The sequence below is a fragment of the Ranitomeya variabilis genome, chromosome 5 (genome assembly GCF_051348905.1).
Source record: "Ranitomeya variabilis isolate aRanVar5 chromosome 5, aRanVar5.hap1, whole genome shotgun sequence".
Lineage (NCBI taxonomy): Eukaryota > Metazoa > Chordata > Amphibia > Anura > Dendrobatidae > Ranitomeya > Ranitomeya variabilis.
In genome coordinates, this window is record NC_135236.1 from 306553306 (window position 1) to 306566101 (window position 12796).

Below are 12796 nucleotides of genomic sequence, written 5' to 3' on the forward strand. Positions count from 1 at the left end.
AGCTATAACTTTTTTATTTTTCTGCTGATGGAACTGTAAGGTGGCTTGTTTTTTGAGGGAAAAGATGACGCTTTCAGTGGTACCTTTTTTATTTACATGTCTTTTTTATCGCATTTTATTGCGATATGTTCGACGGTATGATAATAAAGCATTGTATTTTGCCTCGTTTTTTATTTTTTTATTGTCTTCAATGAAGGGGTTAACTAGTGGGAAAGTTTTATAGAGTGGGTCGTAATGGACACAGCGATATCAACTATGTTTACTTTTATTGTTTTTTTATTTATATAAATAAATGTCTTGACTGGAAAAATATTTATTTCTCTTTTTTTAGTTTAGGGGTTTAAAAATATTTTTACACTTTGCAATATTTTTTTTTCTTACATTGTCCCAGTATGGAATATTACTATATAACATCAGTTTGCTGATCTGACAGGCCGTGAAGATTGCTCACAAGCCACCTTCAATGCAGGACTCGTAAGGACCCTGCAGCCATCTTGGGTCCAGGGTTCTCCATGGAGACCATCAGGACAACGTAATTGCATCTCAATGTCCTGTTGGAAGCACGCAGGGAACCCCTCCCTGCGCAATGCTCTTCTATGCCACTGTCACTACTGACAGTGGCATCAGAGGGGTTAAATGCCCGCAATCAGTGCCAGAATTGATAGTGAGCATTGCTGTGGGGTGTCAGCAGTCACATACAGATGACACCCGCACCCGATCGCTGTGGCACTCAGCGTAAGGCCGAGCGATCAGTGCGTCATTCTAGTACTGCTGCAGCAGAGCAGTACTAGTACGGCGCATTTCGGGAAGGGGTTAAAGGGAATCTGTTAGCTGATACTTTCTGCCCATGGTTTAGACAGCATGTTTCAGAAACTGGCTGTACGATCACAGTCGTGTATGTAACATACTTTTAATATGTGCCTGTGACCGAGCTGCGCTATTGATTAGTCATACAATCGGGTCCCTGGCAGCTTTTCTCCGCCTCCTGGCAATGACTAGTAGTGATGAGTGATGAGTAGTGATGAGTGAATATACTTGTTACTCGAGATTTCCCGAGCACGCTCGGGGGTCCTCCGAGTATTTTTTAGTGCTCGGAGATTTAGTTTTTCTTGCTGCAGCTGAATGATTTACATCTGTTAGCCAGCATAAGTACATGTGTTGGTTGCCTGGTTGCTAGTGAATCCCCACATGTACTTATGCTGGCTAACAGATGTAATTAATTCAGCTGCGGCAAGAAAAACTAAATCTCTGAGCACTAAAAATACTCGGAGGACCCCTGATCATGCTCGAGAAATCTCGAGTAATGAGTATATTTGCTCATAGCTACTGATAAGTCTCTGCCTGTGTGTGAGTATAGGCAGAGGATTGCCAGTCTCTTTCAATGGGCAGATAGTTGCCGGAGTCTCACCAGTACAACTAGTCACAGACATAGCTTGGTTTCCGGAAGCTATTAAAAGTATTTTTTTTTCAAAACGGGACAGGACAGATTTTTCCTCTTTCCCCCCTCTTGTTTGCTTTGATCATGGAAACTTTGCAACAAAAGATAAGACAATACCCCCACAATCCAGGGTATAAAATGTGGTGAAAAAGAACATACAATTACTGCATTTGCAGATTATGTCCTCTTCTACCTCACAGACCCATGAAAATCTATTACATCATTACTCAAAGAAATGTGTATATTTGGTCTTGTATCAAATTTAAAAATAACCTTCTGTAAATCTGAATTACTAAATATTAACGTAAAGCCTGAAAATTTGACCTTTTATCCAAAATATCTCAATTCAAAAATAATTGTTCATATATGACATACTTAGGCTGGTTTCAGACTTGCATTCCTGTGCGCTGCGGATGGCAGCATACTTCCTCCTTGCTTCCTCTGTGAAGCTCCGTAAAGGCTCTGCCTACTGCCGCCTGCGTCCAGCGTTTCTCTGAGTACCTATCTTTAACATTGGGTACGCTGGGTTATGCATTGTATGCGGATGTGTCACGGAGGAAGCAAGGAGGAAGTACGCTGCCATCCACAGCGCACATGAATGCTAGTCTGAAACCAGCCTTAGGGACCAAAATCAGCAATTCCTTCCCCTCTCTATATAACCTAAATTTTATACCTCTACTCCATAAACTAGAACACGATATTTTCTAGTGGAAGGAAGCACCTATTTCCTGGTTTGGTAGAATTAATCTAATAAAAATGATCATTCTACCCAAAATATTAGATTTTCTTTAAATTTTACCTATTGACATCCCACAATCCTTCTTTCAAAATAGCAAAAGTCTAATTTAAAAATTAATCTGGCAAAATAAAAGTTCTAGAATTAAATATTCCACATTAGTAAATATGAAAAATAAGGGGGGACTGGGACTTCCGGACTTTGAAAAATGTAGCCTTGCTACACACCTGGCTAGAACCAGGGAGTGGCGAATATCCCCACCTAGGAAGCACTGGGTCAACATAGAACTCAACTCTCTTAACAGAAACATTAATCAATAATATCTCTTCAAACAGTGCATAATAACTTCAAATATTGTGAAAATATAAATCTACTCACCAAATTAACCCATTACTTGCCAAATTAGCAATTTACATTCTTTTATTTTTTTTTTAATGACAGATATTTAATGATTTGGGTCCTAATGAATCAGAAACATAATTTGCAAAATTTTTACAAGTACGGATTTTTCAGAAAAGGGCATCCCAATATTCAAATAAAAATGACAATGACATGATTTCCTATTTTGAAAACATTCATTTTACAAACAAAACACAAAATATTGGACCTAGTTATAAAAATTATAAAATCATAGCTGCTAGAAGCTAAAGATTAGGCGTCCCAAAAAAAGGACATTGGAAGATGGGTTATTAACTATAAGACTCTGGAACAAAACTAATAAAAAACATATTTTCGGCCCAATTATTTGCACATATATTCCACTATTATACTTGAAAAACATATAAATAAGTTAAAAGCAAAATTTCCTGGCATACAAATTGGCCAACTAATTCAGAAAAATAATATTCTTTCTACCAGCAAACTTAAAAGTCTTCTTAATAATAGCAAATTGACAGATCCTGAATTTGAAATCCTAAAAAAAGCAGCCAGAACTCACCTACCAAATATCTCTAACAAATCAGTGGATAAACTAGTAAAAAATGTAAATTAACTAAAATAAAAAAAACAATCTCTAAGATATATAAAATCCTTTGCCACTCAGGAGAAATTCCCCAATTTATTAGTAAATGGGAGAAAGAATTGAATATACAGTAACCCTGAAAATAGAAGAGGTTTCAAAACTTCTAAAAGATATACATTTAATTTCTCCCTTAATTAAATATCAAGAGTTAAACTACAAAATCATATCTTGTTGGTATAAAACTCCAGACATTCTTAATAAAATTGATAACTCTTACTCACCTAACTGCTGGAGATGCAATCTGTCACCCCATACACCCTCCCATATTTAGTATAATTGCTGTAAATTTGCATCCTTTTGGGAAACAATACATAATCATGTAGAAAAAGCTCTAACCATATCATTCCCTTTAACACCCCACTGTGGTCTCTGAGTATTTGTTACTGCTTGGAGATTTAGTTTTTGTCACACAGCTGCATGATTTACGGCTGCTAGCCAGCCTGAGTACATGTGGGGGTTGCCTGGTTGCTAGGGAATCCCCACATGTATTCAAGCTGTCTAGCATCTGTAAATCATGCAGCTGGGTCAACAAAAACTAAATCTCTGAGCACGTAAAAATACTCGGAGACCACCCAAGCATGCTCGGGAAAACCCGAGCAACAAGTATACTCACTCATCACTAATTGGCACCCTTTCTATAATATTCCATCTTCTCAACGCGGCTAAAAGCCTCATTGCAAAACATTGGAAAGACCATGATACCTGTCATGGTTCCCAATGGCAGGGGAACGTCAAAACACAAAAATAACGGACGAGCTCTGGGTGATGGAATCTCGAGCTGACCGTGAGCTAAATCTACCACACAACTAATAGCAGCCAGGGAGCATACCTATGATTATCCCTAGATGCCACGCGTCAGCCGGAGGACTAACTACTCCTGGTAGAGGAAGAAACAGACCTGGCTTACCTCTAGTGAAATACCCCAAAGATGATAGAAGCCCCCCACATATAATAACGGTGAGTTCAGAGGAAACTACATACACAGTATGAAAGTAGATTTAGCAAAGAGAGGTCCACTTACTAGATAGCAGAAGGATACAAAAGAGGACTTCACGGTCAACTGAAAACCCTTTCAAAAAAACCATCCTGAAATTACTTTAAGACTCCTGTGTCAACTCATGACACAGGAGTGGCAATTTCAGCCCACAAGAGCTTCCAGCTACAGAGAATAACAAAACTGCAAACTGGACAAAGATACAAAAACAAAAGGACAAAAGTCCACTTAGCTGATCAGCAGACTAGTAGCAGGAACATGCAACCGAAGGCTCTGGTTACAATGATGACCGGCAAGGAAATGACTGGAGAGCAAGGCTAAATAGGAAACTCCCAAACACTGATGGGAGCAGGTGAACTGAGACCGCAAAGCACACACAAGTCATCAGTACCACCAGCAACCACCAGGGGAGCCCAAAAGCGGATTCACAACAGTACCCCCCCCCCTTAAGGAGGGGGCACCGAACCCTCACGAGAACCACCAGGGCGATCTGGATGAGCCCTATGAAAGGCACGAACCAAATCCGAGGCATGAACATCAGAGGCAGTTACCCAAGAATTATCTTCTTGACCGTAGCCCTTCCATTTAACCAGATATTGAAGTCTCCGTCTGGAAATACGGGAGTCCAGGATCTTCTCTACATCGTACTCCAATTCACCCTCAACCAGCACAGGAGCAGGAGGTTCAGTAGAAGGAACCACCGGTACCTCATACCTCCGCAACAACGACCGATGGAATACATTATGGATAGCGAAAGATGCCGGGAGGTCCAAACGAAAGGACACAGGGTTAAGAATCTCCAAAATCCTATAAGGACCGATGAACCGAGGCTTAAACTTAGGAGAAGAAACCCTCATAGGGACAAAACGGGAAGACAACCACACCAAGTCCCCAACACGAAGGCGAGGACCAACACGACGACGGCGGTTAGCAAACTGCTGAGTCCTCTCCTGGGACAACTTCAAATTGTCCACCACTTGTCCCCAAATCCGATGCAACCGATCCACCACAGCATCCACTCCCGGACAATCCGAAGATTCCACCTGACCAGATGAAAAACGAGGGTGAAACCCTGAATTGCAAAAGAAAGGGGAAACCAAAGTGGCAGAACTAGCCCGATTATTAAGAGCAAATTCTGCCAACGGCAAAAAGGCAACCCAGTCATCCTGATCCGCAGACACAAAACACCTCAAATAAGTCTCCAAAGTTTGATTAGTTCGCTCCGTCTGGCCATTAGTCTGAGGATGGAATGCAGACGAAAAAGACAAATCAATGCCCAACCTGGCACAGAATGCCCGCCAAAATCTAGACACGAACTGGGTTCCCCTGTCAGAAACGATGTTTTCAGGAATACCATGCAAGCGAACCACATTTTGAAAAAATAGAGGGACCAATTCAGATGAGGAAGGCAACTTAGGCAAAGGTACCAAATGAACCATTTTAGAAAAACGGTCACACACCACCCAGATGACAGACATTTTCTGAGAAACAGGGAGATCAGAAATAAAGTCCATAGAGATGTGCGTCCAAGGCCTCTTCGGGATAGGCAAGGGCAACAATAACCCACTAGCCCTAGAACAACAAGGCTTAGCCCGAGCACAAACATCACAAGACTGCACAAAAACACGCACATCTCGAGACAGGGAAGGCCACCAGAAGGACCTAGCCACCAAATCTCTGGTACCAAAAATTCCAGGATGACCTGCCAGCGTAGAAGAATGAACTTCCGAGATGACTCTACTGGTCCAATCATCAGGAACAAACAGTCTACCAGGCGGACAACGATCAGGTCTATCCGCCTGAAATTCTTGCAAAGCACGTCGCAGGTCTGGGGAGACAGCAGACAAAACCACCCCATCCTTAAGGATACCAGCAGGTTCAGAATCCCCAGGAGAGTCAGGCTCAAAACTCCTAGAAAGAGCATCTGCCTTCACATTTTTAGAACCCGGTAGGTATGAGACCACAAAATTAAACCGAGAGAAAAACAACGACCAGCGTGCCTGTCTAGGATTCAGGCGCCTGGCCGACTCTAGATAAATCAGATTCTTGTGATCAGTCAAAACCACCACCTGATGTCTGGCACCCTCAAGCCAATGACGCCACTCCTCAAACGCCCACTTCATGGCCAAAAGCTCCCGATTACCAACATCATAGTTCCGCTCGGCGGCCGAAAATTTTCGAGAAAAGAACGCACAAGGTCTCATCACTGAGCAGTCGGAACTTTTCTGCGACAAAACCGCCCCTGCTCCGATCTCGGAAGCATCGACCTCAACCTGAAAGGGAAGAGAAACATCAGGCTGGCGCAACACAGGGGCAGACGAAAAGCGGCGCTTAAGCTCCCGAAAGGCCTCCACAGCAGCAGGGGACCAATCGGCAACATCAGCACCCTTTTTAGTCAAATCAGTCAAAGGCTTAGCAACGCCAGAAAACCCAGTTATAAATTGACGATAAAAATTAGCAAAGCCCAAGAATTTCTGAAGACTCTTAAGAGAAGTAGGCTGCGTCCAGTCACAAATAGCCCGAACCTTGACAGGGTCCATCTCAATAGAAGAAGGGGAAAAAATGTACCCCAAAAAAGAAATCTTTTGAACCCCAAAAACACACTTTGAACCCTTTACACACAAAGAACTAGCCCGCAAAACCTGAAATACCCTCCTGACCTGTTGAACATGAGACTCCCAGTCATCAGAAAAAATCAAAATATCATCCAAATACACAATCATAAATTTATCCAAATATTCACGGAAAATATCATGCATAAAGGACTGAAAGACTGAAGGTGCATTAGAAAGGCCGAAAGGCATTACTAAATACTCAAAATGGCCCTCAGGCGTATTAAATGCGGTTTTCCACTCATCCCCCTGCTTAATTCGCACCAAATTATACGCCCCACGAAGATCAATCTTAGAGAACCACTTAGCCCCCCTTATGCGAGCAAACAAATCAGTCAGCAAGGGCAACGGATACTGATATTTGACTGTAATTTTATTCAGGAGTCGATAATCAATACAAGGCCTCAGAGAGCCATCTTTTTTAGACACAAAGAAAAAACCGGCTCCTAAAGGAGATGAAGAAGGACGAATATGTCCCTTTTCCAGGGACTCCTTGATATACTCTCGCATAGCAGTATGTTCAGGTACAGATAAATTAAACAAACGACCCTTTGGAAATTTACTGCCAGGAATCAGATCTATGGCGCAATCACAATCTCTGTGGGGAGGGAGTGAACCAATTTTAGGCTCCTCAAAAACATCACGATAATCAGACAAAAACGCCGGAACCTCAGAGGGAATAGATGAGGCAATAGAAACCAAAGGTACATCCCCATGAGGCCCCCGACATCCCCAGCTTATCACAGACATTGTTTTCCAGTCAAGGACTGGGTTATGAGATTGTAACCATGGTAATCCAAGCACTAAAACATCATGTAAATTGTACAACACAAGGAAGCGAATCACCTCCTGATGGTCTGGAGTCATACGCATAGTCACTTGCGTCCAGAACTGTGGTTTATTACAAGCCAAAGGTGTAGAATCAATACCCTTCAGAGGTATAGGGACTTCCAGAGGCTCTAAATCAAACCCACAGCGCCTGGCAAAGGACCAATCCATAAGACTCAGGGCGGCGCCAGAGTCCACATAGGCATCCACGGTAATAACTGATAATGAACAAATCAAGGTTACAGACAGAATAAATTTAGACTGTAAAGTGCCAATTGAAATAGACTTGTCAACCTTCTTTGTGCGTTTAGAGCATGCTGATATAACATGAGCAGAATCACCACAATAGAAGCATAACCCATTTTTACGCCTATAATTCTGCCGCTCGCTTCTGGACAGAGTTCTGTCACATTGCATATTCTCTGGCATCTTTTCAGAAGATACCGCCAAATGGTGCACAGGCTTGCGCTCCCGCAAACGCCGATCAATCTGAATAGCCATTGTCATGGACTCATTCAGACCTGTAAGCGCAGGGAACCCAACCATAACATCTTTAACGGCATCAGAGAGGCCCTCTCTGAAATTTGCCGCTAGAGCGCACTCATTCCACTGAGTAAGCACAGACCATCTACGAAATTTTTGGCAGTATATCTCAGCTTCATCTTGCCCTTGAGATAGGGCTATCAAAGCTTTTTCAGCCTGAATCTCCAAATTAGGTTCCTCATAAAGCAACCCTAAAGCCAGAAAAAACGCATCCACATTGAGCAACGCAGGATCCCCTGGTGTCAATGAAAATGCCCAATTTTGAGGGTCACCTCGCAGCAAAGAAATTACAATCTTAACCTGCTGGACAGGATCTCCAGAGGAGTGAGGTCTGAGAGAAAGGAATAATTTACAATTATATTTGAAATTCAGAAACCGAGATCTATCTCCGGAAAACACCTCTGGTGTAGGAATTTTAGGTTCAGACATAGGAGTATGTATAACAAAATCTTGTAAATTTTGAACCTTAGTAGCAAGATTATTTAAACCTGCAGCCAAACTCTGAGGATCCATCTTTAAACAGGTGAGATCAGAGCCATTCAAGGATTAGAAGGAGAGAAAGGCAAAGGCTGTAATTAGAGCTGAAATACAACTGATCCAACTATGTTTATGCTACATATAGCTATACATGTCTCAATTCCACCACGTTTGAGGAGAAAATTAGCTATTCATCAGTAGGACTCTCCCCCTACCCTTCCCTTTCACCCCCTCTTGCCCTTGTTCATCCCCCCTCTTTTCCTTTCTTTTTTTCCTCCCAGTTCCCCTAAATTTTGTACCCCTCATAGAAAATGAATGTTGTTCATGTATTATTTACTATCTTTGCTGTTGTACTGCTTATTTCAACATTCATAAATGAAGAATTTACAAAAAAAGTATTTTTTTTCTCTGAAATGCCGCAGCATTTCAATGGCAAACATACGAACATATTTGGCTGTGTCTGATACATGATTCCCATGGTTTGGGCAGCATGTATAAGCTGCCAAGTTCCCTTTAAAATAAATAGATAAAACGAGGAGGTCCGTAAGATTGGCCGGATCTGGATAAATGCCAAACATTTATATACATATTTATTATATGTGCATGTGTTAAAGTACCTTGTTTGATCGATCCTTAATGGCAAATGTATACATTATGAATACTTGATTTTCTGAAAGTTGTAAGTTGCACAACTTCTCAGACCTAATATGCTTGGCTATAGTAGTGTTATACTTGATGTATTTTTTACAAAGTAAAATAGCTTAAAATAATTATCACTTCATAGAAACTTTAATACAGATCTGAAAATAACTGTTTTGGTGAAGCTGGAAAAAATAATCTTTTACTGGCTGCACTCCAAGAAAGGCAATAAAATGCATCAAACGGTTATCTACAACAGTTCCATTGAAGCGGATGCTTAAGTTCAATTTTTGTAGAGACACATGGAGCCCTGAGGATAACTATGAAGAGAATGCTGTATCGTGCAGAGAAAACTATACATTTTCAAGTCACTTAATGTCATTATGATGATACCATTTTTTCAAATGTTCTCTAAAAAAAAATGATCCAGAGCTTTTCTACATCCTAAAGTGCAAGTGTGTTTTGAACAATGTCACAGTGCTTTATTTTACATTTCTTTTATTGTTGCAGCCTTTTAAAGTTATTATTAAATTAGACATAATACTATTATTCCTCATTCCTACAGTTGTCATTTTCACTTTTTAAATCACACCACATTTTCATCTTTTCTCTGATACCCAAAATAATGTATTATCTAGGACAAATTCTAGATGATTTTCACAGTCATTTTAATACTTACTATTTATCAAATTATACTGTATTAAAATTACACAATAGTAAAAATAAGGAAAATAGTATTGAGAGTGGTAGAAACATTTAATTTTTTACATTCTTACATATGCTGAACTTGATTAACCTTTCTTTACTAATTATACCTTATCACAAGGTTATTTATAATTATTGCTAGTGTTGAGTATTCCGATACCGCAAGTATCGGGTATCGGCCGATATTTGCTGTATCGGAATTCCGATACCGAGTTCCCGATATTTTTGTGATATCGGAAATCGGAATCGGAAGTTCCCAGTGTATGGTTCCCAGGGTCTGGAGGAGAGGAGACTCTCCTTCAGGCCCTGGGATTCATATTCATGTAAAAAATAAAGAATTAAAATAAAAAATATGGATATACTCACCCGTCCGGCGGCCCCTGGACCTTACCGATGTAACCGGCAGCCTCCGTTCCTAAGAATGCAGTGAGTTTAGGACCTGCAATGACGTCGCGGCTTGTGATTGGTCGCGTGAGCGGTCACATGAGCGGTCACGTGACCAATCACAAGCCGCGATGTCATCGAAGGTCCTTCACTGCTCATTCTTAGGAACGGAGGGTGCCGGTTACATCTGTAAGGTCCAGGAGCCGCCGGAGGGGTGAGTATATCCATATTTTTTATTTTAATTCTTTATTTTTTACATGAATATGGATCCCAGTGCCTGAAGGAGAGTTTCCTCTCCTTCAGACCCTGGGAACCATCCAGGATACCTTCCGATACTTGTGTCCCATTGACTTGCATTGGTATCGGGTATCGGTATCGGCGATATCCGATATTTTTTGGATATCGGCCGATACCATCCGATACCGATACCTTTGAGTATCGGAAGGTATCGCTCAACATTAATTATTGCATCTTCACTGCATGATTATCATAAAACGAGCGTTTTTCTGAGAACTCGTTTCAGAATAATCATGCAATGTAAACAGGCTGCCAAGCACCTGATGAATAGGCAAAACACTCATTTGTCTGGTGAAATGACTCTTTGGTTGCACAAAAGATCATTATTCGCGGCAGCACATGAAACTATACAGACAAGACCACATGAAGCTGTAAAATTCTGGTGATTTATATCGATTCCTCTTTCTGCATGGCTCTAGTGGCCTGAAGTTTTTCTTATTGCCTCTCATCAGCTTACCTTTTCTTAATAGGACACTACACATTAGCACTTTCTACCTTGTTGCCCTCCTGTGGTTCTTAGCATATACATGTACATACATTGCTGCAGCTTGTGAGACTGCTTTCTGGGTCATTTTTTTTTTCAAATTTTTGGCCCTGACTTTATGCATATGCCTTTCCTTACCAATTTTGGGGATGCCCAATCTTGGCTGCTAGCATGCTATTTTAATTGTTATATGCTCTTTGTATAATTTTCACTATCTTACCACTTTTTGTCAGTATCAGGGATAGTCTCGTATTACACAGTGGGGATACTTGGTGTTCAAGCTTGATTTATTCCTTTTGGTGCTATATATATATAGCCATATAGACCACGCTGGTAACAGGGCTGTTGTATTGTTGTTTCCTGTTTTTTAAATCTTTGGATCCATTGCGCGCTTTGGCTGTCAATAAAGTATTTCTGATTTTTGTTTTCTATATCTAGCTATGCGCAATTTTATGCATTTGCCCATTTCCTCTTTTTTCACATGACTTTTTTAGAATGTGGAGCTAAACCTTTATGTAGGAGACTTCATGAACACCTATGTAATATAGAAAAGAAATATGATGACCATCCCCTTTCTAAGCATTTTTCAAAACATCATGGGGGGTCCTTACATGGAATAAAGGTGACCGGTATTAAGATAGTTAAAAAAGATTGGCACAATGGTGATTTTATAAAACGGATGTCCAGGGAAGAAACTCAGTATATTTTTGAACTGGACACTCTTAAGCCGAAAGGACTAAATAATAGAGTCGAACTCTTTGCATTTGATTGACACCCAGCTAATGAGCCTTAGACACATAAAGATATCAGAGCACAGGAGGAGCCTAACCTGATGAAGGAATCCGTGCTATTCCGAAATGCGTTGGTTGTTTCTTTGGCTCCTACAGTGCTCTGTACTACCCACTAGGGCACCACGTGACTGGCTGGACACATGACCCGAACTCACCGCAGGTCCTGACAGCTGCAATGAGACTCTGCACCGCGCGCCTGCTCACTTCCCATCACAAGGGTGGCTGTCACCGGCCGGGACAGCACGCCGAGTACATACACACCTGGTTGCCGCAAAGGAAGTGAAGCTAAGTATAAAGAAGCTCCGTGCGCAAATATTATTATCTTCACTAAAGAGTGAAGTTTCACCCTGTTACTATTCTGGACTACGCCATAGATTTATATCCCAATAGGTATGACACGCTTCCTTATTATTATACACGTCTAAACACAGGGGCATCATACCATAGTTCGAACACTTTCTAAGGGATTCAGTTTATAGTTTTTAATTTATGCATGTCCTAGCATTTTGATATAACCCTCAAGTATATAGGAGTATACCCTTTAGAAAACGTACCTTTTTTACTACTCTTTTTATTCTCTTTACTACTCCCTTGATTTTAGCTCATTTGTCCAGACTGACACTTTTCTATCTGCATGCAAGTAGCATCAGCAATTCAGCTCCATCTTCCCTTCACCAGGTAATACACTGCATTTTGTAGCGATTTAATCTAATCAAAAGCATAATTTTTTCAAGTGCAAGTACAATCTTCTATCTGTATTTATAGTAAACCTGGATTCTATGTTAAGATTTTGCATACAAGGGATTTTTTAAACAGTAAAATACATTGCGATATTAAATTGTATTTG